Source organism: Rattus norvegicus, chromosome 18 (assembly GCF_021556685.1).
Source record: "Rattus norvegicus strain SHRSP/BbbUtx chromosome 18, alternate assembly SHRSP_T2T, whole genome shotgun sequence".
In the NCBI taxonomy this organism is placed as follows: Eukaryota; Metazoa; Chordata; class Mammalia; order Rodentia; family Muridae; genus Rattus; species Rattus norvegicus.
This window is the reverse complement of record NC_141551.1, coordinates 27,254,509-27,280,343: the sequence shown is the minus strand read 5'-3', so window position 1 is coordinate 27,280,343 and position 25,835 is coordinate 27,254,509. Positions and strand designations below refer to the sequence as shown.

The 25,835-nt window shown below is 45.9% G+C and overlaps 1 long non-coding RNA gene across 2 annotated transcripts; it reads right to left on the bottom strand.

Moving 5' to 3' along the window:
* Positions 1–418: 418 nt before the first annotated feature.
* Positions 419–8,235, bottom strand: LOC120098220 (uncharacterized). 2 transcript variants are annotated; one of them, XR_015642860.1, is made up of 2 exons: positions 8,065–8,235; positions 419–876 (listed from the first exon to the last, which is right to left on the bottom strand). It is a non-coding gene; the product is annotated as an uncharacterized LOC120098220 (long non-coding RNA). The 2 variants fall into 2 exon arrangements; XR_015642861.1 differs by having other exon boundaries at positions 8,095–8,221.
* Between the last annotated feature and the right edge of the window lie 17,600 nt (positions 8,236–25,835).

The window sequence follows — 25,835 nt, the reverse complement described above, 5'->3', positions numbered from 1 at the left end:
ACTGCTGGTGTGGTCTGTCCCGACCCGAGCCTCAATTCTAACACAACACAGGGGGATAGCATGGTGGGTAAAAGTGATTTCTGAAACCTACAGCCTATGGTGGAAGGGGAGAACCGACTCCCAAAAGTTGTTCTCTGGTCTCCAAATGTTTAATTTGGCACATGTTATCACCATCACCATCATCACCATCATTATCACTAATATAATAATAATAATAATAATAATAATAATAATAATAATAATAATAATAATAAAAACTTCAAATTAACCATCTCATCAGCTGTGTGGCCCTCAAAACTCTCTCTGGGAAGAGGCCGCAATAGGAATCACACAGATGGCGAGCTTAAGAGAGCGCTCTGGCTGAGAACCCGCGAGAGTTCAGCAAGAGCAAGCTCCTTATATTTTTTCCAAAGGTCTGATTCTTCTACGCTTGCCTTCATTATCTTACCCATCCAATTAACTCGACTTGCAATAATCTCAAACCCGCACAGAAACAAGAATCACTTTGAGGAAATCTACAGAATTTCAAAGGCAGGCTGGTACTCCTCTGGGTAAATTAACCTTGAGAGGACACTGGAGTTTTATGAAAATCGGCAGATCCAGATATCCTTTCAGAACCTCCAAGTTCCTTTTTGTAAGAGCTAGGCATCCTGCCTTGCCTAAGATGTATGACTGACGACAATGATCAAAACGTTTGCCTTGTCCCTGAGGGCCAGTGCTGGATTTGTCCAGAACAAAGAGTCGGTTCTCTTGAGGCCCAGAGCCAGCCTCCTAGTCAGCCTCCGCCTCCTCCCAGGCTCCCGGGCCTTTGCCGTCTCAGCCGGTTTCCTCAGATGAGCGGCAGGTGGTGCTGTAGCCTCAGAAGCGAGCAGGACCCTGGAAGGAACGCAGGCGCTAGTTTAGCATCTGGAGGCTCTTGAGGTAGAGGTTTCTGCTCTGTGATTGCAAATGAAGATGCTGTCAGGCTGAAATCTCAGAGAGCAGGGCCTGAGCGCTCAGTCAGGAAACAGGTGGTGGACAGAGAGCCTTTTTAAAAGGCGTCTTTTCTAATAGAGACCAAAATCGATGGCTGCGGGGACTCTTTTTTTTTTCTCCCCCTTTAACTGGCTTTAGAGGCTTTGCAGGGAGTTATGCCCTAGGTTCAGGGGATGACCAGTCCCAGAAGAACTCCTGGGAGGGTTGGATGCAGCCAGGGTGACTGGAGGTGGACCACCAGGTACTGGAAAACACGTAGGAATTTCTGGGGCTTAGAAACACTGGATTCTCCCTGCTCCCTTACCCAGTGACCCAAATGAGAAGCTACTCCTAGTGCTGCTTGCCCAGGGTTGGACTGGGGCCCAACCTGCAGACCCCAGCGTTTCCTGCAGACCCTCCCTGCCCCTGTCTCCTTCCCTGTTGTTCTTTGCATTTTCTCCTCCTCCCTTTTTCTCTGTCATCACCATCCCTTTATGTTTTCCCCTCTAGAGACCAATTTCTCTGCTCTTCTCCAGTACAAGGAAGAAACCTTGTTACCAAACAAGTGAAAAGACCGTGGCACTGGGTTGCCGACACACCAACATACCGCCTGGATTCAGAGTTTCAGGCCGTTTCCAGGAGGCTCTCTCCACTCCCTTCCCCTACTTGATGGCTAGTTCCAACTGGGCCTAGACACAGGGAGGTCCAGAGTTTATCAAAAGAATTTAGTTTCCTTCTCCAGCACCTGTGCTCCCTGCTTCCTGTCTCCAGAGACGAAAGGATTTCTCAGTAGGACTGAGAGGTTCACTGGATACTCACATGTCACTGGAATATCAGTTAGAAGACGGACCCTGCCTATTTTTGTTCCCTAGTGTATCCACATAAGAGAGGCTCAATAAACAGTTATTTAAAAAAAACAAACAAACAACTGAGTGAGTGGGCTGTTAAGATGGTTCAGCAGTTAAGAGTATTTGCTGCCCTTGCAGAAGACCTTAGTTTAACTCCCAGTCCCCCTCATGGGGAGGCTCACAGCTACCTTACTCCAGCTCTAGGCAATCAAATGCCCTCTCTGGCCCATGAGGAAACCTGAATGCATGTAGTACACACACACACACACACACACACACACACACACACACACACACACACACACACAGACACACACACCCTGAGAGAGAGACAGAGACACACATGCAGAGAAATTTAATAATAAAGAGCGAATGGTGGTTCAGCTTGTAAAATGCCAGTCCTGTATGCATGAGAACTTGAGTTGGAGTCCCTAACACCCACATAAAACAAAAGCAGGGCGTCTGGGCTACACACATCTGCAAACCCAACACTAGAAGGGTTGAAACCGGCAGAGCCCTACAGGTCCTCATCCAGCCTAGGCAGGTCTAAGGAGAGGCCCTGTCTCAAAAAAAGGTGAAGAACAATACAGAAAGATGCCTGATGTCTGGCCTCCCCATGCACACATGTGTACGTGCACCAGCATACATATGCACATACACACACATGCACACAAAGCGACAGAAACAAGGATTCTGAGCTCTGTATAAGGCAATAGGGATGAAAACATAAAAATGCAGTCCTAGTATGTAGAAAAGAGGAAAACCCAATTAATCGCCTGTAACTAGACTAGGGGATGAGGCTGTAGGTGAAAACTACATGGCCTCTGTAATTGTACCCTGAAGATGAAGAAAAAAAAATCACATACCCATTCAGCAGTCATTGCTATGACCTGCTAGACTCTTGGCAACAGCCCAGATACAGTACTGTTGTCATGTTGCTAAAAATACCTTAACTGAGAGCCGGATGTGGTGGCAGACGACTTTATTTTTTTTTTTTATTTTTTTTCTTTTCTTTTTTTCAGAGCTGGGGACCGAACCCAGGGCCTCGTGCTTGCTAGGCAAGCGATCTACCACTGAGCTAAATCCCCAACCCCCGCAGGTGACTTTAATTCCAACACTCTGGAGGCAGAGGCAGGCAAATTTCTATGAGTTTGAGGTCCACTTGGGCTACATAAATTCCAGGACAGCCAGGACCGTATAGAGAGACCCTGTCTCACAAAACCGAAAACTAAGGGTTCAGTGGTTGAGAGCACAGTTTGCTCTTCCAGAGGACCCAGGTTCAAGTCTCAGAACCACCTACATGGCAACTCACAACTGTCTCTAACTTCAGTTCCACAGGATCTGACACCCTCCCCCGAGACACAAATGCAGGCAAAACACCAATGCACATGTGTGTAACTAGGATAGATGTGTGTTTGGTTTTTTTAAATATGTATGTATGTATGTATGTATGTATGTATGTATGTATGTATGTATGTATATATCTCATTTCTAACTAGTTCAGTGGCTCTCAACCTTCCAAAAGCTATGACCCTTTTGTATAGTCCCTCAGGTGTTTGTGGTGACCCTCTATTGCTACTTCGTAGCTGTAATTTTGCTACTGTTATGAGTTGTCATGTAAATATCTGATATGAGATCTCCCCTCTCCCCCCTGCCGACCCAAGAGGTTACAATTCACCGGTTGAGAACTGCTGAACTCATTGAATGTGGGAGACAAAGAAGCAGTAAACAAGTAATAGCAAACAGGATTGACATTGTACTGGGGGTAAGCCTGTGTTATAGCAGAAAATGGGGTGGCTTGCCTAGTCTAAGAGTTCTGGGAAACTTTTTAATGGAGGGAGTTTGGTTTAGGGCTGCTATTGCTGTGTTGAAGCATCGTGACCAAAAGCAAATTGGGAAGGTAAGGGTTTATTCAGCTTAGATTTCCAGGGCACTGTTCATCATCAAAGGAAGTCAGGACAGGAATTCAAGCAAGGCAGGAACCTGGAGACAGGAGCTGATGCAGACTCCTTGGAGGGGTGCAGCTTACTGGCTTGCTCAGCCTGCTTTCTTTTTTTCTTTTTTCTTTTTTTTTTCTCGGAGCTGGGGACCAAACCTAGGGCCTTGCGCTTGCTAGGCAAGTGCTCTACCACTGAGCTAAATCCCCAACCCCTCAGCCTGCTTTCTTATAGAACCCAGGACCACTGACCCAGGGATGGCCCCACCCACAATGGGCTGCGCCTTCCCTCCCCTATCAATCGCTAACTAAGAAAATGCCCTACAGGCTTGTCCATAGCTAGTTCTTGCAGAAGCAGTCACTTAATTGAGGTTCTTTCCTCCCAGATGACAGCCTGTATCAATTTGACATAGAATTATCCAGCACTGAGTTTAGGTTGAGAACCACCATAAAGATTTAGTAGACTTTAGCTGGAAAAATAGGGAAAGAATCTAGATGTAGTAAGCACCATGCAGGGTCAAGAGAGAAAGTAAGTTTCAAAAAGCTGAGCCAAGGTGTTAGGAGTTGTGGCTGGTGTACCAGCAGTGAGTGTTCTTAGAAGGAAAGGGGCAAGAGAAATGGGTTGGGGTGGGCAGAATAGCTTGAAACTGCTATTCTGGAGTGGAGAAAACTTTGAAAAGTTTTTTTGTTTTTTTTTGTTTTTGGTTCTTTTTTTGGAGCTGGGGACTGAACCCAGGGCTTTGCGCTTCCTAGGCAAGCGCTCTACCACTGAGCTAAATCCCCAACCCCTGAAAAGTTTTAAGAAGGGAAGTGATAAGGTGATAAGATTAACTGCATTTTAGATTACTCTGTCTCTCTCCTTCTTCCTTCCTTCCTTCCTTCCTTCCTTCCTTCCTTCCTTCCTTCCTTCGTTTCTCTCCTTTTCTCCTTCTTTCCTTCTTTCTTGATAGGGTCTTACTGTGTAGCCCTGGCTGGCTTGGAACTCACCGTGTAGCCCAGACTATCCTTGAACTCCTAGAGATCTGCTTGCCTCAGACTCCCAAGTGCCATAATTAAAGGTGAGTGGTACCATGCATCACCCTCTCCGGGTGCTTTCTATAAGACAGAAGAGGTGAGATCAGAGGGAGAGTTATCCTGGAGGTCATCTGGGGAGTGGAGATGATGTCAGTGAACGGAAAGGTCATTTTTGAATTGAGGATGCTTAGAGATGTTTTCTGGTTTCAAGAGTGATTGTATATCTTTGGATTGTGAGAGGGTGCAGAAGTTGATGGTAGGAAACAGAGCCAGAGGTGCTAATCTTTGAGAGTTTTGCTAGCTAAGGATGAGACCAGACTCCTTTTGTTAGAGCCAAGGAAGGAGACGGGGAATAGCCACCCTCTGCAAGGAGGGAACAAATATATCACATAAAGCCCCAAAGATGTGCAAACGGTGTCCATGGAAGTAACGAGGGCGTGAGAGCTAAAGTGAGCAGGCACCCCAGGCAAGGGATGGGGAGAGTAGGGAGATGGTCTGCTTGGCTAAATGTATTCTATGAGAATCTGAAAATCCCTCTAGGGGGTTGGCTCCTTGGTAAAATGCTTGCCTACTGTGTGCAAAGCTCTGGATTTGATCCCCAGCACTGTGAAAAATCAACAACAAAATCTGAATGTCCCTACCCTAAAATGGGCCCCCAAGATGGCTCAGCAGTTAAAAGCATTTGCCTGTAGTGGGAAATACAAAAAAAAAAAAAAAAAAAAAAAAAGCACCATCCCTTACTAGACGGGACACCGGTGGGCTCCATGGCACCGGCGGGCTGTTCTCATCACCTGACTCTCTGGCCTGGAGCTCCTGAAATCTCTCCACCCGACTTGCTATGTTCCCATGGTGGGTCACTGCCATGCCTGCCCCATGCATCCAAATTCCGTGACTGGCTGGGGTGTCCTGCCACCGTACCTTTCTCTGGAACTCAGTTGAGTCACCTTGTGAAGGAAAACAGCACACAATCTTAGTGTAGAATCAACAGGTAACACAATCGCTAGGTGCAACAGCTAACATCCTAATTAGTAAACCACGCTAAGCTAAACCCTCTGGTGGTGGATCTGGGCGGATCTGCCATCTAACCGGAGGGCCTCTAGTTCATTACATCTTGTCTCCAGAATCTTTTCTCCAAAAATCCTCAAGTCCCTTTTCTCCTCCTCTCTTCCCCACTCTGAGCTGGAAGTCCTGCCTACTCCTCACCCAGTGATTGGCCCCATGAAATCTTTATTCATTAGGGGAAGGTCCTTGCCACATTTGCCAACAAGTCTGATAGCTTGTTTAATCCCAGGGACCTACATAGTGGAGAGAACTGACACCTTTGTTGGTTGTCCACTGATCTCCACACACCAGTGTGCAGACACATGTGCACACACACACACACACACACACACACACACACACACACACACACACAGAGAGAGAGAGAGAGAGAGAGAATAATGTAATTTTAAAAATAAGACAAGTTCCTAACTTATTCTCTCTTCTGCCTACAGACCTAAAGGCATCCTACAGATATTTCTATTTTTTTCCCCTAAAGAAAAGATTTAGACTAAGGTAGAGAGTGTGAGTCACTTAACATAATGGTTGAGAGACTGGGTTCTGCCTCTTCCTTGTTTTGTAATTCAGAGCAAATAATTTAATGGAGCCACCGTTCTCACCTGTTGGTGCTGAAAGCCTGAAATGAGCTTAATGTGAGCAGAAAAATCCCCTAGTGAAGCTTCACTATGTTGTCGGTGTTCTTGGTGTCAGCCAAATGGAGCAGAAAGAACAGGATGCAACAGAAGAGGACCGAGGGGGAGGGGAGTGGGATCTGACATGCTCACAAGTCTTCTATGGCTTCCATAACCCACACTGCAGAATCCTCCACTGCTATGGCTCAAGGGCTGTCCCCAAAGCTCATGCACTGGGAACAATTCCCAGTGTAACATCGCCAGTAGGCAGAGCTCAGCGGGAGGTGACTAGGTCTTAGATTGCTTGGAATGGATCTCGGTGTTCCTGGAGTGGACTGGTTAGAGAAGTGAGCTTACCCTCTTCTTGCTCTCTTCCTTTCCCATGCTTCTTTGTTCTTCTTGAGTATATTTGCACATGGGTGTGTACGCAGATCCATATACACATGCTTGCCTCTGTGTGGAGGCCAGAGGTCAAGCTTGGGCATCATTCCCCAGGAGCCGTCCAGCCTGCCTTTTGAGAGAACCTCTCACTTGGGCCTGGAGCTTGATCTAATGGCTAGACTGGCTGGCCAGTGGGCCCCAGGGATCTGCCTGTCTCTGGGTCTCTGCTTCCCACTGCTAGGACTACAATTTATGCCTCCACGCCTGGCTCTCTAGTTGAAGACCAAAGTCAGATCCTCATCCCATCTTGGATGGCAAGCACTTTACTGTTACTTCCCAGCACCCCTCTCCACATCCTTGTTTTTGAGACAAGGTTTGTTATATAGCTCAGGCTGGTCTGGAACTTGCTATATTATACTAGGCTAACCACAAACTCATAGTGACCCATCTGGTTCTGCCTCCTGAGTGCTGGGATTAGAGGTGTGCACGACCATGCTCAGACCATTTTGTTCCCAGCCCCCCCAGCCCCCCCAAATGCCTCACAACCATCTGAAACTCCAGTTCCAGGGAATCTAATGCCCTCTTCTGGTCTCTGCAGGCACTAACTGTGCATGGTACAGGAAACGCTCAAACACAAAAGAAAAATAATTAAATATAAAAAGAAAATAGGGTTTGGGGATTTAGCTCAGTGGTAGAGCACTTGCCTAGGAAGCGCAAGGCCCTGGGTTCAGTCCCCAGCTCCGAAAAAAAGAACCAAAAAAAAGAAAATAAGTAAAAGACAGAAAGGATTTCATTCATCTCAGATCATCCTTGAACTCACTACATAGCCAAGATGACGTTGAATTTCAGATCCTCTTTCCTCCACCTCCAAGCACTGGGATAAAGGACTAGAGTTAGAGTGTGGCCCACTACACCTTGCTCATCCAGGGCTTGGGAGTAAACCATGGCTTTGTAATATGAGGCAAATACTATTCCAACCGAGCTCCATCTCCAGTCCTTCGTGCTTCCTTACTGTTTGCAGTCTGCCATGGCATACTCCAGCAAGAAGACTTTCATCAGATATTAGCCATGAATCTTGCCTCTGAATCTGTAAGGAAGGACCCCCTGCCGTTTATAAGTTATCCACTCTTAGGTATTGTGTTAGAGTAGCACAACACAGACTGACGTATCAATCAAGGACCGTTTCACCTGGCCATCTGGCCCCTCTCCCTTCCCTCACAACGTAATGTTCTAGATTAAACATGACACCACCACTCACGAAAATGTGCCAGGCCCTTCAAGTTCTTACACAAGCTGTTCTTCTGGAGACAAAATAGTCTTTCACCACTGTCTTCATAACAAATGTGAGGAAGCCAAAGCCGTGAGAGACCTGGAGCAGGTGTTGGGAAAAGACTCAAGAGAGGCATAGTGACCTAAAGAGAAAGAGGACCAGGAGACAGTTAATACGGATCAAATTATGACGTGTGGCAGAATGCTAAGATGAGACAGAGGAGTCGATATGGGTGTATGAGTTTCTCTTGACCATGAGACTAAGATTGGAGAAGAAAAGGAAAGGGCTTAGCAACCTCGACGCGGTCCTAAACCTTTATACCCTCCATGTTTTCCCCTTCCTATCTGGCCCCTCTCCCTTCCCTCCACCAGGGGCCAGGTAAACCTGCATGTGTTCCTTGTGGGTGCCTGATGCCTGCAGAGGCCAGAAGAGGGCGCCAGATCCCCTGGAGCTGAGTCAAAGACAGCTGTGAGCCGCGATGGGAGTTGGACTCAAGAATTCTGGAAGAGCAGGCAGTGCTTTTAGTGGCTGAGCTACCTCTCCCCTTTATTATCTGAAATAGGTTTCCACATTAAACCTGGAGCGCAGTGATGGGGCTAGCTTGGCTGGCCAGCAAGTCCCAGGCCCCTCCTGTCTCTGCCTCCACAGTGTTGGTATTATGCCTCTCTGCCATCTCTTTTCTTCGTTCACTATTCATTTTTCTTTCTTGTTATGCTGGAGGTGCTCTCCTTTTTGCCTCTGCCTGCGGAATGCTCGGATTAAAAGTGTGCATCACGGTGCCTGGGCCTCTACCTTAGTTTTTGAGAATGGGTTTCTCACTGAACTAGGGTCTTGACATTTCAGCTAGGCGAGCTGGGATTCGCCTGTCTCTGCCCACTAAGCACCAGGGTCGCATGTATTGCTGCCATCCTTGGTTCCGGGGATCCACTCAGGCCCTCATGTTTGTATAGTACTGTATGATTTGTATAGTTTGAATATGAAACGTCCCCTATAAACCCTCCCATTTGGAGTTGGCTTCCACATGGTGGCGCTGTTTGGGAAAGTTGAGAACTTTTTCTTAACCCTCATTGGAGGAAGTAGGCCAGAAAGGGTGGGAATAGCCTGGCCTACTTCCTGTTCACTTCCTGAGTGAGTCTAAGGCAAACCATTCTTCTGTTTCTGCCACCATTCCTTCCCTGCCTGTTACATGGAGTTATTCTCCACCATGATGAACCCTGTCCCTGTAAGCCAGAATAAACCCTTTTTGCCTTGGCTTCTTCTGTCAGTCCAGGCCGAGCACCCTTTGAAGCAAAGGACTTGTTTTCTATTGCACAATCAGTCCGATAGCACAATGTGTGGGACACAGTCTGTAAATATCGATCAGATAAATAAATAGGTTCCCATTTGATCTATAGAGAAGTCACGGACGCTGAGAATGGGGGTGTATGTGTGTAATTCCAGAGCTGGAGAGGCCGAGGCAGGAGCATTGTAAGTTTGAAGGCAGCCTGAGCTGCAGAGAGACTAGACAGGAGGACTGAAAAGGTTACAGGATTAAATATATTCAGTTAAGTTCGTGTTTGGAGAGTCTTTGAGCTCAGTTCTGATGCCCAAGGGCACACTTATTCTCTGAATAAAGGCTTGTGGGGAGAGGGAGGGTTATGGGGTGTCATGGGATACAAGCCTTAGAAGACTTTGAAACTTCATCAAAAGTGAGCTCAAAAGGAACCTTGTGGCCCTCCTTATTTCTCTACCCTCTCCTAACTAAGGACAAAAATGGGAGTCTGGCGCAGCCTCTGAAGACCTGGGAATTTAGCTGGGCATGGGGGCACATACCCTTAGTCCCGGCATTTCAGCCCCGGGGCCCGCGGTTTGAGTTCATCTCAGCTATCTAAGGAATCCCAGTCTGGCCTGGCATGTGAGGCTGTCTTAAAAAAAACAAACAGCAACACAAAAATGACCTGGGATCTTTCTCACTCTCCCTAGCAGCTAGCCTGGCTTCTGCGCTCCTATCCCGTGTCTGCTGCTGAGTCTGGGCTGTGGAGACAGTGGGCCTTCTTCTATCGACTGCTTCTGTCTGTCTTGCCTACCGCCTTCTTTCCCTCAGCATCTTCCCCTCTATTCATTCTTCTGGTTCTGGCTCTCTCATCCGTAGTCCCTCCTCTTCTCCTCCTTCCTTCCCTCCCTTCATAAAGCAATAGCCTTGCTCTTTTCTCCCAAATTGAAGGGCAGTGGTGTAGTAAAACAAATTGCTGTCAACAAAAGTACATTTCCACTGTATTTATCCCCATGCAGGGAAGATTTATCAGGGTCTCTCGCCCTGCACTGTTATGTAAATGCGGCAATCCAATGGAAATAAGGCATCTAAGGAGCCTGAAGACAGAGCCGCTGTAAAAACTATCAATCTGCTTAACTCGCTCATTACCTTGCCTGCTCTTAGGGTACATTTTGGCAGGTCGTGGCAGCTAATAAAAGATGCTTTCTGCTTTCCTGGGTCCTAGGAGGTCATCTAGAGGACCGAATGTTTGTGGAGTGCCTGAAAAATTATCTACATAAATCAAGGGTATTATTATTTCTGCTGTCATGTGAGCCATCTCTGTGCTCCTGGTTTGACAGATGTCAGCTCTGTCTCCAACCCAGAGCTAACCCTAGGCTTGTGTGTCTGTAGCTTCCTTTTGCTGTCTTTATCTATAAGCAAGGCTCTCTCCTCTCTGTCCTATTTTTAGGTAGGTAGTCCCTAAGCACCCCAGATGTTTGCTTGTCCTGTAGGTTTAATAGGAAGATTAAGGGGGCTGGAAATTCTCTGAGCAGCTCTTACCATTTCCAGCTCACTGGAGTGGAGGGTGGGATGGGTCTGTCTGAAGCAGGGGAGCAGTTAGTCGGAACCCCTTCCCCGCAGTCCCGGAGCAGCAGCACTGAAGCCTGAGGATGACACAGGCTACCCACAATTGCTCAAAGGTTGTTCTCCAAAGGGCTTACATTGTCCTGTAACAAGGCTGGTAGGAGAGCCTTGTTATTTACGTGTCGGAGGAAAGGTGTGGGTTTGAGCCCCAGCTTTACCTCCTGAAGTTAGTTCTCATTTGCAGCTCTCCAGCGAAACAGTGTCTGCTTCCTAGGGTTGATGCGAGGATAAATGAGACAGGGCATGTGAAGAGCTGAGCATGTAGGAAAATAACTTTGTCGTTTGAAGTGCCAGAGTGCTTTCTAGATCAGGAGCCATCCCCTTCAAGACCTCGCGCCCTTCCCCAGAAAAGGGCTGTAGGTCTGAGTTGTGCCTGGTTCTCTTGGGATGAGGCTGTTTCAACCCAGCAGTCCTTTGGGGGATGCACTTGAAGTTCTGGAGGAGGCAATAGAAAGGCAAGAAGAGTTTTTGGGGGAGGTGGGTGTCTCTTACTTAGAAATGTCAAGAGTCAGAGCTGGAAGTGAGGGAGGTGGCGGGGGAGGGAGGAGGGAAGAGTATAGGATGTCTCTAAGCTGCCAGCCGGATGGGGCTGCAGTTCTCTGGCCCTGGCACTTCCTGCCACCCCCAGTCTTGGGAATGAGTCACTAGAGGGAGGAGTGATGAAGGCGGCATGCTCTGCCCCCAGAGCAACGGGTTCTGTTCCCCAAAAGAGGTCTGGTGGGAGGGAGATCAAGAGCTCAGGGGCAACCGGTGGGCTGGGCGGGCCTGAGGGGAGCAAGGAGGAGCTTCCGAGGCTCAGTTTCCTTACTGTGCACCAGGAACAGGTCCTGCCTGTCACTGTGAGTGACAGCTCAGAGTCCACAGAGGACAGGCGGTACCCTCCTACAGCTGCTCTTTCAGACTTCTGCCCCTGTTTGCCCAGTTTTCTCCAGATGAGGGAGCTTCATATCCTTTTAATCATCTACGGTAGGGGAGGGGGCCAGAGTCCACACCTCCCTGTCCATCTAGCCACTCAAAGTCTCCTTCCACTTATAGTCTTTTTCTTTGACTCTGAACATCTTATCCATGATTTTGTTGAGTCTATTGGCTCATTTGGGAGGATTTTTCCCCCTATGAATGCTTGATCCTTCTGTACAGTTGTGGTAAATTGAGTTAGTGTCTCTCTGTCTCTCTCTGTCCCACCCAACACACCTTCCCTTCTTCCTTCCCTCCCTCCCTCTCTCCCATTTCCTTTTCTCTCCCCTCCTCCTCCCTTTCCTCTTTCTTAGACAGTGTCTCCTAAAGCCCAGACTTCAAACTTTCTATGTGGCCAAGCAGGGTTATGCTATCACCACACTATCAAGAGGGTGCCTTTTGGTGCTTTGTTATTTAGCCCAGGCTGTCATCAAACACTTGGTTCTTCTTTCAACTTGCCTCTTCCTCTTCCTCCTCCTCCTCCTCTTCCTCCTCTTCTTCCTCCCTCTTTTTCCAAGACAGGGTTTCTCTATGTAGCCCTAGCTATCCCGGAACTCACTCTGTAGACCAGGCTAGCCTCAAACTTAGAGATTCACCTGCCTCTGCCCCCTGAGTGCTGGGAGGAGTGCTGGGAGGGATTAAAGGTGTGAGTCACCTCCACCTGACTCAGTTCTCTTCTTTTTTTTTTTTAAAGATTTATTCATTTATTATATATAAGTATACTGTAGCTGTCTTCAGATACACCAGAAGAGGGCATCAGATTTCTTTATAGATGGTTGTGAGCCACCATGTGGTTGCTGGGAATTGAACTCAGGACCTCTGGAAGAGCAGTCGGGGCTCTTAACCACTGAGCCATCTCTCCAGCCCCTCAGTTCTCTTCTTTAACTGCTGTTTTCTAACTCTTCTTTATGGTTTGCATTTGCTAAATACTTGCTACAGGCTACGTTCTTTACCCATATTTGTAATGAACTTCATACTTGTAATGACCTAATGCTCATTTCACAAATAAGAAAACTAGGGCCCATAAGTTCCTAAGACACGGAGTCAACAGGTGGCAGAGATGAAGTTTGGAGCAAAGTACCCACATTTTTATTGTCGTAAGAATGCTGGGGCCTGGGATATTGCTGTTGGTAGAGTGCTTGCATAGCGTGCACGAAGCCCTGGGATCAATCCCCAGGACTACATAAAACTGGGCATAGTAATGCACACCTATAATCCCAGCACTTGGGACACAGAGGCAAGAGAATTTCAGAAGGTTCTTGGCTATCCTGGTCTACATAATGAATTCCAAGTTATTCAGCATTTCAGAGTGAGACATAATAATAATAGTAATAATAATAACAATAGAAGATTATTTTAAAATACAACAATCATACATCTTAGCTATAATAATGGTTTCTGCTCATACTTTTTCTGCCTTGGCCTCCCCAGTACTGGGGTTATAGATGTGCTCCCCTATGCTTAGCCTCTAAATACTTCAGAAACATCCCGTCTCTCAGGAATATCACAACAGTATTAGATTCCATGAACTTTGGAGGAAACAAACATTCAAACCAGAGCATCCTCCATCTTCACTGGGACACCCCAAAGAGGAAGGAGCAGGGAGAGGAAAGAAGAGGAGGAGGAGCAGGAGGAGCAGGAGGAAGCAAAGAGGGGAGGAACGGTCATCCATAGATGGCGGAGAACCCAGATGTAGGAGAGTCATAGACTGGGCAGGAGGGAGATCTTGGGAAATGGAATTCTCCCTCGTCAAATATGTTTTGATTCACCCTAGCTTTAGTTCGTATATCAGAAGATGGCCCAGCTCCCCATTGCCATGATTATTCCTGCATGTTTTTCTAGCATCTCTTCCAAATACCTAGTAGTTGTAGATATACTAAATGTCCCTTGATTTATAAGATTTAATACAAGGCCCCTGCTGAAAAACCTGTCTCAAAATGAAAAGATGCTTGGAGGATAGCTTGGTGGTAGACTAGCTTGTGTAGCATGCTTGCGGTTCTGGGTTCCATCTCCAGAACAAAACAAACAAGGGTATTTTTAGCCAGTCATGGCAACTCATTCCTGTAGTCTTACTCTAGACTGAGGCAAGGGGAGCTTTACAAGCTAGGCTACATGGCAAGTGTGAGGCTAGCCACAACTGCACAGGGAGACTGTCTCAAGAAAACAAAGCAATAGGGAAATGATCTTGCATTTTACTTCTCCTGCTTCCGCTTCCAGTGCTGGACTTTCCAGGCATGTGCCACAATGCCCAGTTCTCTGGGATGTCGAGGATTGAACATCCAGGCTTCCTACCTGCCAGGTTAAGCACTCTATTAGCTGAGCCGTAACCCTCCCTAACCGTGACTTTCTTACAGCTGCATGATCTGCTGATCACAGCGCGGCCCTGCCACTCTTGCTACAGTTGGTTCTGTCTGTGTCTCAGCCAAGACCATCTTTGTAACTAAAGGCTGGGGAGGGGATGAGGCTGTGAGAGGTGGGGGTTCAAGCTAGAGGGAAAGCAAGCTTAACTCCCCGCTAGTGAATAGAGGAAGGATGGTCGAAATTGCTCACTTAGCAAACGATTTAGCCAGCTGTAGAAAATCCTATTAAATGACAATTCTTATCTCAGTGTCTGGCTTCTGGGAAGCACAATTCTGGGCTTTCATGAGGACCAGGGCAATTTCTCCTGAATACAGTCAAGCGGGCATCACTAGTAAGAAGCCAAAAACCAGAGATGAACAAAACCTAACCAGTCTCCTGCTTTTTCCTGACCCTTATACCAGGTCTCCATATCATCTGTCAATTACCTGGTTAGCTGAGCCTTTTCTCTGCCTATTGTAATATAAATAGTGAGCATTTTATTGCTCCCCATTAAACATTGTAATCAGAACCAATTACTAAATGAGACTCTGGAAAGTCGTGATTTAAAATCCTGCCCTCAGTTGTGACTAGGCTTTGTCTGGAGCCAATGCGATAATTGCGGTGACAACCAAACTAATTGCTCTACAGATGTGAGGTCCCTACTTCTGGCCTAGGTTTCGTTCTGGTGAAAATCCATCCCCATCCCCCAAAGGGACCCAAACTCTGTACTTTGCTTTAAAAGAGGCAGCTGTGTATATCCTCCAAAATCTTAGGTGGTTGCAGGTGGGCCTGCCCAGTTCCCTACAGATTCGTGCCTCTGGGCATGACAAAACCTTGGGCCTTGAAGACAGTGCCTGGACAGTGGAGATGTTAGATCACAGACCCTGTAAGCAATTTGCCATACCTTACATCCTATCTAATAGCTTCCTGGAGTTGCTAAACTCCTAGCCTGTAGAAGCCTCGAGGTTGAGTGAGACAATACAATCTGCTTCCTAAATCATGGCCTTGTAAGGTGACTGCTGCCTCCACCAATCAGCTAAACTGAGACCCTTCCCTTGTAAAGTTTAAGAAAATAAGGAACTTTCTTTGTCCTGTTGTCTGCTGTTGGAGCTCCCCGTTTTGCAGCCTCCGGTTGTGAGTGGTCAGCTTTATCAAAGGGCCTGCTGTGAGTGGTCAGCTTTATCAAAGGGCCTGTTTGCAGTGAACCAGCACTTCAGGGTTCTTCCTCTTTCTTATTAATATGGTGGTGCCAAAGGACTGGGTAAACCGAGGTAACACTCTGGGCCTTGCTACTCTGACCCCTTGTCCTGAGGAACTTTGCCTCTTAGCTTTTTCAACCTTTCAAAACATGGTTCCCTCTCCTCTCCTCTGAGACCTCTTGTCTTGAACCTTCCCATTTGGGTGTTTGATTGGCTTCCACAATTCACATGCCCTCCTCTTCTGCCCATGGCTCTCCTCCAGCTCCAGAATGAGCCCTGCAGCAGGCCCCTTCATGTGGTGAACTACAACATATGTCCAGCAGTCGAGAGATTGAGGCAGGAGGATCAGTAGTTCAAGATCATCCTGGGCTACATAGTGAGTTAAGACCAATCTGGGTTACATAGGATCATGTGTTAAAAACAAACAAACAAATATGCACACACACAAAACAAAGATCTGGAATTGGTTGTGTTTAAATACATTTAGCATTACAATTCACTAGTGCTAAATGTATTTATATGTGTGTGGTATGTGTGTGCTGCATTACTTTAATCCAGCATCTGGGAGGAAGAGGCAGACAGATCTCTGTGAGTTTAAGGCCAGCCTAGTCTACAGAGCAGGTTTCAGGATAGTCAGAGCTGTACAAAGAAACTTTGTCTCAAAGCAAACAGACAAACAAGCAAACTGTAAAAGCAAACAAACCAGTAAAACATGGGGAGATGGCTTAGGGGGAAGAGTACCATTCTAGCATGAAGACCTGAGTGTGGACCCTAGTACTCATGGGGAGAAAGTGGGCTGTAATTGTGCATCCTTGTAATCTCGAAGCGGGAGGTAGAGACAGGGCGATCCCTGGGACTTGCTAGCTAGCCAGTCTAGCCCAGTTGGTGAGCTCTGAGTTCAGTGAGAGACCCTGGAGAAAGACACCAGATGTTGACCTCTGGCCTCTGTATGGCATTAGCCCTGGATTTGATTCCCCAAATTATACACACATATGCACATATGGATGGTAAATTGTATTTTATATGGCTTTTACATCAATTAAAGGAAAATAAAACAAGCCAAGTATTGTGGCTTATGTTTATAATCCTAGCACTTAGGAAGGTGAGACAGAGGCTATCTAGTTTGAGTTTGGTCTGGGCTATATCATAATTTCAAGGTCTCATTGTGAGACTGTCTCAAAAATTAAATAAATAATAAGAGTTCTTCAGGATCTGGTTCCTTCCTACTTTTCCAAGTAGCTTTGTCACCTGTGCTGTCCCTGACTTACTCACCTTCAACATGTCAAACATCTTCTGATCTCAAGACTTTAGTATTTCTTTATTTCTCTGCTTAGCAAACTCTTTCCCTTAAAGCGTGCGTGGCTTCCTGCCCTACCTCATCCACACCTCATCTATAAATCATAGGTTTCACTCCATTTTCTATTTGAGATCCTGACCTTGTGATCCTTTTGGCTCTTGCCTCCAAGTGCTGAGATTACAGGATTCATCACCATGCCTGGCTTCAGAGCACCTCTGTCTGCCTGTCTCTCTGTCTCTGTCTCTGTCTCTATTTAGATAAGGCCAGCCTGACCTATGAATTCAGCTTGTAGTTCAAGCTGGTCCCAAACTCATGGCAGTCTTCCTGCCTCGTCTTCTCAAGTGTTGAGATTACAAGAATGAACTCTAGATAGAGGTATTGTGGGGGGAGATGGCTTAGAGGGTAAAGCTTCCATTGGGCAAGCCACCCCCACTGGCCATGTAACCCCAGTGCCTGAGGAGAGGAGGGTAGGAAATGGGAGCTTGGGTGCTGATGACAAACAGATCCTTGGAGTTCATTGACGGTCAGTCAGTCTGGTTAATTGATGAATTCCAGGTTCTGTGAGAGACCTTGTGCTTACCACCTCTCTCTCTCTCTCTCTCTCTCTCTCTCTCTCTCTCTCTCTCACACACACACACACACACACACACACATACACACACACACACACACACACACACAGAGATATTTAGAAACAAAAGAAGGCAGTCTGAGCATGGTAGTACAAGCCTAAATACCAGCATTTGGGAAAATGAGGGGCAGGAAGCAGGAGGATTGCCCTCAGTTTGAGGCCAGCTTGGGCTACATTGCCAGTTCAAGGTCAGCTGTGGCTGAGTAGCAAATAAAATTTAAAAAGAGAAGTAAGATTAAAAAGAGTAAAGACATTTCTCCATTTTGTTTTCTATTTTGTCCCACGAGTCTAGACGTGTTTATGAATACGCAAGTTCCCTGCTGTCTTCCTGCTGAGCCCCATCGACTAGACAAAGCGGTTTGTTAATTTTTTTGATGCCTGATGACTGGTTCGTTCTGGTTTAGTTCGTGATCAGTTTCTTTTAGATGGTGCGTGGGTACCTGGAAGCTGGTTGGTGGAACTGTGAGCATAAACATTCAATAGTGCACATAGGATGATGCGTTACCCTGCTTAGCACTTCTGAGATCCCAGGAATCGGCCATGTTCACTTTCGTCATTACTATCCTGGTGGAGGACAGTCTCCTCATGCTCTGTCACCAGGTGCCCTAGGAATGGAGGAAACTGCACCCCATCCTACGAGTCAGCACTCTACAGCTCTTTCCCTTGATGGTAGGGTTGGTTGATCCTTGCTGCCAAAAAGCACCATTTTACTCATTATAGTAAAAAAGAGTTTGAAGCTGTAACCTCAGCGCTTGGGAGGTGACAAGAGCAACAGAAGTACCAGGTAATGCTTTCTATAGATGGAATTCCAGGCCAACCTGGGCTATGGGAGGCCCAGCCTCAACAAACAAATAAACAAAAGTTTAGTTCGGACTAAGCCATGACTACCTGCACCGGAGCCCTCACTGGCACTGTGACCCTTTCCTACCTTCAAACTCCACTTGCCATTCGAGTGAGAATGAACCCACTCTTGGACTTGCAGGGCTGCTGGAGCGGTAATCAGGAGGCCTTTGGCATGGGCTAGCCAGGAAGCAGACCTTTGAGAAGTGTTGAATTTTCCCCCTAGGCTTCCACGGTGTCTCCAGGGACAGAGGAAGTGAAGTTGGAGTTGGAATGGTACAGTCAGCCGCCTCCACTCTCCTTTCCTGGACTTCTCTCCTTAGAAAAGCCTCCTTCGCATCCCCACAAGACTGCACTTGTCTGAGGTCCTTCCCCAGAGAGCAGCTTGGAACCAGCTGTGACTGGGAGAGAAAGAAGAGGATATTGGCAGCACCTAGCCTCCTGCCGAGTTAGTATGACACCTGCTCAGACAGAATTCCCTCTCTCTTCTCTTTTTTCCCCTCTTATATGGAGCAGCCTAATTAATTTTTCAGCCTACTGGTTACTATATCCTGCAGATGACAGATTCCTCACACCTTGATAACAGGGCCATAAAAACTGGGGCTCGCCCTCCACTCCACCCCACCCCATGTCTCAGATTTTTAGGTCCCATTAGTGTCTCAAAGATACACACCCTGCCTCTCCATGGATCTGCCACTGCTCCTCAAGCCTGCCTCCCACCTCTCCCTCCTCTCCTCCTTTAAACCTCCATCCCAGTGTGCAAAGTGGGTCAGTCGGCTTTCCTACCCGTACATCCAAGGAGAAGGCGTGACAAACATAAGCTCGGTGGGTAGGGCTCAAGGGGACCTCTAGACTGGGGAGTTTCAGATGTATTTCAGATGAAGACAGCCATGGTCATTTTGTATCTGTTCCCACACTTACCCTCTTTCCTCTGTGTCCTCTCATTCCATTCCTCACACCCTACTTCTAGCACTGACCAGGTTCATTTTCTCAGGTCCCACCTCCAGGCTGCCAGGGAAAACCCACAGCATTCTGGTCACCAGTTTCAGTGTCTGATTTCCCCGCCATTGGAACCTTTGCTGCTTTTCTTTATAACCTCTCCCACTGTCCTCTTATGAACACGTGGAGCTGTTTCTGGTTTTAACTATTGTGAATTATGCTGCTCTGGGCCTCTCTTTCACATCCTTTTATGGGCATATATTCCTCCCTCTTTGGGGAAAACGGGAGTGGATTTGCAGGTCAAAGAGTTTTGCTTCATCTGAAAGTGCCAACAATTTTCCAAATCGGTGCTTTAACATTAGCTGAGTCCCTTATTAAAAAGAAAGATCCCTGGGCTCTGTTCTGCACTTACTGAACCAGAATATTGTGTGACTAAGGGCCAGGAAACACTGTGCTTAAAGATTCTCTGTATGATTTTTGTGTAGCTGAATTAGCAATACAGTCCAGGCTGGCCTTGAATTTGTGGGACTAGTCCTGTCTCTGCTTCTGGATGGAGGTCGTTGGATGTCTTTAATTGGCAGGTTGCAATGGGTGGCCGAGACTAATTGTTAAGGCTTTGGGAGCTGGGGTCCCTGCCCTAAACTTCTAGTTCCATCCTTAGAAAGCCAGAGTTTGTTTGCTTTGGGGACAGGGTTGCCTTGGGCTGCCTAACCTGACCTTGAACTCTTTACATTGCTGAAACTGACCATGAGCTCCTAATCCTATTACCTCCATATCATGAGTCTTGGGATTTCATGCATGCACAGCCACACCTAGAGCTAAATGCTAGATCCAACAACTTCTTTCCAGGGTTCTTTGTACTTGAACTCTCTCCGGTGCCTTATTTTGCTGGCTCACCTTTCTTGGAACTCTTACAGGTTCTGCTAGACATTCTCTCTGCTTCTCTGTCAATTCTCTTTGGGTTTCCCATAACTACATATCCTCCCTTTCTCCCTCCTTTTTTTCTTTCTTCCTTTATCTTTCTTTTCTTTTAGATTTCATGTGTGTGTGTGTGTGTGTCTGTGTGTGTGTGTGTCTGTGTGTGTATGAATGCAGGTGCCTGAAAAAGCTAGATGTGTCAGATCCCCTGCAGATGGAGTTATAGGTGGCTGAGAGCTTCCTAATGTAGGTGCTAGGAACTGACATACACTTAACTGATGAGTCATGGCTCCAGCCCCAAATATTACAATTTTGAGTGAGTCTTCAAATTCACAGGTTATACTACATAGTTGCTTTCTCCAATTTATCTACAAATGATCTAGTTCCAGATAAATTTAGGAGAACACTTTAAACAAAGCCAACAGCTATTATAAAGAAGCCTTTGAACAAGAGAAAGAATCCATGTTGGTAGTTATGCCTGTCAAAGGCCTGTCAATAAGGACTTAAAATATCCACACAGAATGATTCTGTAGCTTCACTTTGTATTTTTGTAGGAGAAAGCCAAATATTTATTTTATAAAATTATAAAAGCCAAAACAACCACAAATACATTTCTAGTCCTTAGTAGTGATGTGTAAAACAAGTTATACCAAAGAACAGAAAACAAACAAAAAAATCCCCCCAAAACCACACACACACACCGACCGACCAACCGACCGACCGACCGACCGACCGACTGACCGACCGACCGACCGACAGACAGACAGATGCGTGCGCACACATACACACACAGATATACACACAAATTCAAAATGCTCAACTTCCTGCTGATCGGATTACATTTTTCTGGGTGTTTGCTAGGGAGATCATGATTGTAGAGGACAGCTGAGTCTCCAGAAAAGACCATGGAAGCAGCCCGGAAGAGAAGCCCTTGTCTGAACGCGGTATAGCATAATTTATTTACTTTAGTGTGTGTATGTACACGTGTGCATGATTGACTGCGTCAAGGCACCTGTGTGTGGTCAGAGGACACCTGTGTGGAATAGGTTCATCCCACTAGGTGGGGCCCGGAGATTCAGTTTAGGTTCTTAGGCTTGGAGCCTTTGCAAACTGAGTCATCTTTTTGGCTCTTGAATTTTTTTTTAAAAATGCTACTCCAGTTGGTGTTTTCCAAACCTAGGGTTAGTGAATATTTGGTATTTAGGAACGTTTATTTTTTTGATTTTTCAGGATTAATTTTTTAAGATTTATTTATTTTATGCATATGAAGACACTGCAGCTGTCTTCAGACACACCAGAAGAGGACATGAGATCCCATTACAGACAGTTGTGAGCCACCATGTGGTTGCTGGGTATTGAACTCAGGACCTCTGGAAGAGCAGTCAGTGCTCTTAACCACTCAGCTGTCTCCCCAGCCCCCAGGATTAATCTTTGACTAATAATGTCAGTATACTGTGCAATAGCCAGATAACCTTCTGATTCAGGACTTTCAGGAAGTTTTAGTGACCTGGTTTGCACTTGAATTATTTACTTATTTATTTGAGATAAGGTCTCATGTAACCCAGGGTGTCTGCAAACTTGCTCTGTAGCTGTGGTCGGCCTGTACTTCTGGTCCTGTTTCTACCTCTCAATCCTGGGATTACGGTTATGGGTCACGGCACCTAGCTGCACGTGTAGTTAGTGATTGGCTATGCCAAATGATCTTCTGAAGCAATGGCATTTAGTTTGTGATGTTGTAATTGTTTTTATAGTTACATTGTTTGTATAGACATCCTCTGCGTTTAGAACACGCTTGGCAATTATGAATATGTGGGTTTTTGTTTTTGGTTTGTTTTTCTGGGCATAATGGCGCATATCTGTCATCCCAGCAGTTGGAAGGCTAAAGCAGGAGGATTGAGACTTTGAAGACAGCTGAGCTACATAATGAGATTATGTCTCAAGAAAAGACTAGATGTCAGGCTGGCGAGACAGCTCAGTAAACAAAGGCATTTGAGTTCGATTCTGGGACCCACGTGATCTGAGGAGAGAGTGACTCTTCCTAGTTGTCTGACAGCCACACGCATCCCATGGTATATACATGCATGCGTCCATATACACATACATAAATGTAATGTAAGCATTTCAAAAAAAAAGACTATACATCACAAATTCACAGTCCTCCTGCCTCAGCTTCCCGGTTGCCAGGCATGCACTATTAGAGCAATATTGAATTTTAGTATTTATTTCTTTAGGCAGGGTCTCTTATGGAGTTCAACCTGGCTTCAAATTCTCTGTGTAGGCCAGGATGATCTCAAATTCATGACGTTTCTTCTGCCTCTAACTCGTGAACCCTGAGATTACACACATGTACCAGGGTGCCTTCCTTTTTAATTTTTATTTACTTTTTTATTTGAATGAATAAATGAAATTTATCAACTAAGGTTCCAAAATCCCTGTGGATTGCTGGAGTTAGAAAGCTTTACAACATGACACATACGCTCTTAACAATCAAACTAGGAATATTCAACCTGTAATTTTACCAGACAGTCTGGGCAGGATGTGGGGGTGTGGGGCTTTTTAGAAAATAAAAAAAGAAATGAAAGTATAAAGGATTTATATACATTCTGACAGGGTGGACGTGATATGCAAATGCATGCAAATCCAATGCAAACGAGGCACAACTACTCATGCAAATGAGCATCCTGTCTTTAGAATCAACTGCTGGTTATTCACTTATTTGTCTGCGGCACTGACAGTAAATCTTTCAAAAGCTTGGGATTCGAGGTGCTTTGGTGGAGATGGGTATGTACTGCAGAGGGAGTGTCGGGGGCCATGTCTCTCCAGGAGGAGTCAGTGTGGTGCTGTAAGCCTGAGGCTTACTTAGCATTAAGTTCGATATGGCAGAAGGTTTAATATATAGTTATTCTGCCATGGCACTCCAGAAGCTGGTCTTTGGGGGAATAAGCTGAGGAGTTTGGTTTCCTATAGCCTTTCAAGTTTTTACCTCAACAGATCCTTCAACCCCCATCACACACCATCTGGGCTCTTGTCTAGAGAGGCAGAGATTGGGTAGGCAGAGCTCCCTGGCCCCAAGTCCCCACCATAAGGACCAACGAAGAGCTTGAGTTGAGAGCTCTTGTAAATCATAGCCGGAGGAGGCGAAGAGCACAGTGTGGAGTTCTGCACTTGCTGATCCCCCATAGGCAGAGCATAGCTGAAAGCTGAGTCTCTAGGCCTGTTAGAGCAAGATGAGAGGTACAACAAGAAGGGGGGCTTGGGAGAAATATAGCTATGTAGTCTCATGTCACAGACTGACAACATTGGGACGCTTACTTGGAAATCTAAAGGAAAAAACTGTCAACGGTTTTTTTTTTCCTTCCCATTATAAAAACTTGTTTTCTTTTTTTCTTTTCCTTGGTCTGAAAAGAAATTTCTGGTCACACAGGCTCTTCCCTGTTGAGAACATTGATATTGGGCATACAAAATAAAATGGCTAATAGCATATATATTTTAACACAATTAAAAAATTATTAGATCTTCTTCTTGGATGCTTGGCAGTGAGATTTGGGTAAAAACATCACTGAATATCTGTATAAACTTGGGCAATTTTTTCTACTTTTCTCAAGTTCAGTTCCATATCCATAAAGCAGGGAGAATACCACCTCCATAGGATTGCAGTGAAGACTAGATGAAATAGCAGGTACATTTGACACGGTCCCTCGCTCCCACACTTCATACTGTAGTTATTTGTACATTTGACATAGTCCCTGGCTATTCAGTACTGGAGTTATTTGTAGCTGCCATGCATGGATTTGCTGCAGAGGACACTTTGCCCTCTGCCTGGTAACTATATCCCACTTCTTCCCAGTGAACTATAATTCTTTCTTCGGCCTTTGTGGTTCTGGTGAAATCAACTGTCTCCTCTGCACTAGATGCAGAATATATAATTCATGTTTAAGTCCACCAGGTTTAAGTCTGTTTGGTGGGACTGAGCCTTGAGGCCTATGCCTATGTTCCTAGTCACTCGGAGATTGCTGTAGGAGGTTGGAAAGCTCGAAGCTTGCTCTGGCTACTGTATGATTCCAGTTGTCAGATAAAGCAGGCACATTTATGTAGAAAGGAAGTAGATTAGTGCTTGTTGGAGACTGGAGGAAGAGGGGGTGGAAGTCATTTGTATAGAGCATAAGTTTTCTTCAGAGGCTGGGGAATTGCTCAGCAGGTAAAAGTGTTTGCCACGAAAGCCTGACAACTTGAATTCAGATCCCTAGAACCCATTTAAAAGCTGGCTTCAATGGCCTGAGTGTGTCATCCCAGCACTCATGATGGGAGATGGAAACATGAAATACCCATGAAAGCTCTTTACCTGCTAGTCTGAGGTATGTCATAGCTCAGTGGCAAAAAAGAGAATTGCCTCAAAATAGATGGCAGGAAGCAACACCCACGGTTGTTCTCACACCTCCACATGTGGGCTTGTGTCACATATGGACTCTCACACGTAAATGTGTTTACACACATGCCATATACCCACACATACACAAATGAGTAAATAAAGAAATAAAATTTAAAAATAATTTCTTTTAGCCAGGCATGATGGTGCACACCTTTAATCCCAGCACTTGGGAGGCAGAGGCAGATGGATCCCTGAGTTTGAGGCCAGCCTGGCCTACCAAGTGAGTTTCAGGACAGACAGGACAAAGAAATCCTGTTTGGAAAAACCACACGCAAAAAATTTTTTTCGTCTTTGGAGTGACAAAAGTGTTTTGGAATTAATGGTATTTTACAAAGTTGTAAAGATGCCTAAACTACCTGAATTATATTATTATTATTATTATTATTATTATTATTATTATTATTATTAGTAGTAGTAGTAGTAGTAGTAGTAGTAGTTTTTAGGGAATTTTAGTTTCTGGGTTTTTTTTTTTTGAAACTCAGTTATGTCATATGATGTTTTGCTGGGGCAGACAGGTGAAAAGATGGCTTGCTAACACACGAGAGGATGCATGATGTTTAGAAAGAAAGTAAGTTTGACCCCACAGACAGTGGGAGGAATCTCTGGCACTGGCTCTCCTCGCCCGCCTCACTGGCCTTTGCTGACGACTCTCTGGCTTCGGTTCACCTTGCATCGCGTTGCTGATCTCCTTGTCGTGATCTCGCAGAGTAACTCGCCAAGAACTTCTCATGATATTCCATCTGCTTCTTGCAGCTTCCACCGCTCAGGCCGAATGGCAAAGCCTGGAAGTCTCTTCTGGATGGGGCCGTCAGTGCTGATTCGTCGGTGGTGACTGAAGCAGAGTGGACTGGTTGCTGGTTCCTGTCGGTGTTTTGTTAGAGGACTGGACTTCCGATAACAAAGATTGAGTCACACCAAACAAGTCCGCTTCCTCTGTGTCCTAATAACCTTTCACCTCCACTACCTCTGGTGGATGGTGGGCTAGAAGAGAGGTTGTAGCATTTAAAAACCCTTATTAAGGTAGAGTTTGAAAAAAAAATAAGCCAATAGGAGAGAGGACAAAGTCTTGCTATACAGATTGGCCCGGAACTCACAATGTAGAGCCGCCTTGCTTCCAGCTTGCGGGTGGTCCTTCTGAGTGCTGGGGTTAAACATATCCAGTCATAATCCTCCTGCCTCAGCTACACAATGGCAGCCACACAGAAGAAGAGTGACACATGGTCAGTCTGTGAGGGCCACTAAGACCATCCCATCCCTTAGAGCTCTTTCATGAGTAATCCATCTTGAGAGGATAGAAGATACAGATGCGTTGACTTGTCTTGCTATGTGCAGAA